General features: G+C 43.2%; 1 pseudogene; it reads left to right on the plus strand.

The window, feature by feature from the left end:
- Positions 1-452: 452 nt before the first annotated feature.
- Positions 453-1881, plus strand: LOC148847789 (uncharacterized; annotated as a pseudogene).
- The last annotated feature ends 366 nt before the right edge of the window (positions 1882-2247 follow it).

Genomic DNA, 2247 nt, shown 5'->3' on the forward strand with positions numbered 1-2247 from the left:
TATTGTGCGCTACTCTTTTTCTCCTATATGCAAGTTTGGTACGCCAAGATCTCAGCCGTCCATCTCTACATCTACTCGGTTCATCATTTGATTCAGGACAATCCATTGGGTGATGAACGACGATATAGAACTAACACACACATATTATAGGACATAGCCCGAATCATTAAAATTACAAAAGTATCGGTCCGTCAGTGCCTCGGTGAAGTGATCACCTGCAAGGACTCCCAGCCCTCTCCTCTCCGGCGACTTCCCTCCTCGCTGCAGATAACCTTTCCCAAGGTAAACAAGTCAAGCTCGAATTCCGGTCTTGAGTTTCAAAACTGGGCTTTGCTCTTTCTTCATAAGCTGTTTGCCACATGCTAATACAGGTAACGTCCTTTCCTGGCAAAGCAAAAAACTAAAGTTATGTCAGTTTCATCGTCATCCTTCATTCATCAATCCCCACTCCAATGTATACAATATCTGGGATTTCACTCCCTCTATTTGCTCGTTTCCTCTTCTTCCTCCTCTTCTTCTTACCCTTCTTGCAGGCCAACTCCCAAACGACAAACGATGAACAGTCCATCCTACTCAAACTACAGCAAAACTGGCAGAATCAACTTCCCATGAACTCATGGCACTCATCGCTTCCTTTCTGCAATTGGACTGGAATCACCTGCCACGATGGTTCCGTCACCGCCATTTCATTTTACAACTGGAACATCACAGGAAAAATCCCTCCGGTCATCTGCAATCTCGAGAATCTCAACCACCTCGACCTTGCATACAACTACGTTACTGGAGAATTCCCCACCTTTCTGTACAACTGTTCGAGATTCATATATCTTGACCTTTCTCAGAATTACTTCGCCGGCTTGATTCCTGGTGATATCCACCGACTTTCTCGCCTCACCTACCTAAATCTGGGCTTCAAGTCTTCAACAACTTCACCGGTGACATCCCGGCGGCAATTGGACTTTTATCAGACTTGAAGACCCTTCGTCTTAACCACAATACTTTTAATGGGACCTTCCCTCCGGAAATCGGTAATTTGTCGAACCTTGAATCTCTGGAAATGGCTTACAATAATTTCTTGCCTTCGAGGTTCCCGGTTGAATTCACTCGGTTAAAGAAACTGGACGTATTTGTGGATAACGAGTACAAATTTTATTGGTCAAATTCCAGAATCAATCGGCAATGTTACGGAGCTTCGCCACTTGGATCTCGCATGGAACAATTTGAACGGATGGATTCCTAACAGTATTTTTCTTTTGAATAAGCTAGAACATCTGTATCTTTACGACAACAAATTTTCCGGTGAGATTCCTAGAAGGATTGAATGTTTGAGTATGAACAAACTAGATCTTTCGATCAACAACTTGACCGGTACGATACCGGAAGATTTTGGAAAGTTGAATAATTTGGAGTATTTGTTCATGTATTATAATCGATTATCTGGCGAGATACAGGCAAATATTGGTCGACTTCCAGCTCTGAAAGACATTCGGCTATTCAACAACGACTTCACTGGGGTCCTGCCTCCCGAAATAGGCCTTCATTCGAAACTTAAAAGTATCGAATTTGCGAACAATAGGCTAACAGGCAATTTGCCGGCTCATTTATGCGCCGGTGGTGTGTTAATGGGAGTGTCGGTTTCTTCGAACAATCTCAGAGGAGAAGTGCCGTCATCCCTTTGAAATTGCAATAGTCTGACCAATGTTTTGATTCAGAATAATGAATTTTCCGGCGAGATTCCTGCCAATCCTTGGTCAGTGTCCAATCTAACGATTTTGATTATGAGCAACAACTCATTTTTCTGGAAGGCTTCCCAGCAAATTCTCCTTGAATTTAAGACGACTGCAAATCAACAACCACAGGTTTTTCGGTGAAATTCCCTAACAGTTCGTTTGGTTGCGCAATGGATGGGAAAGGATGGGATGAGAAGGGATTTCTTCATCCTAGACTGCACCGCTTATATCTCTGCAAATCGGTTCCAAACCAGTAGTGGTGGTTTCTTCGGCAATAATAGCAATGAAGGTCATGAAAGAAGACGATTTCTCAAGGAGATTTTTCAATCGATCAAGATATCTCTTCTCTTTTTCCTCCTCTCCCTTTTCTTTTTTTTCCTCTTCTTCTTCATCTTTTTCTTTGCTTGCCTCTAGTCTGCTACTTGAACCAGAGTCAAGCGACCATTTTGAGTGCACCTCCACCGAACCTCTGACGTTGTCGACAAGCTGACGATGCTGCTACTATTTCAGTGCGCCT

This window comes from Nelumbo lutea, chromosome 6 (assembly GCF_056320005.1).
Source record: "Nelumbo lutea isolate HS-2025 chromosome 6, American lotus-T2T, whole genome shotgun sequence".
Taxonomy (NCBI): domain Eukaryota; kingdom Viridiplantae; phylum Streptophyta; class Magnoliopsida; order Proteales; family Nelumbonaceae; genus Nelumbo; species Nelumbo lutea.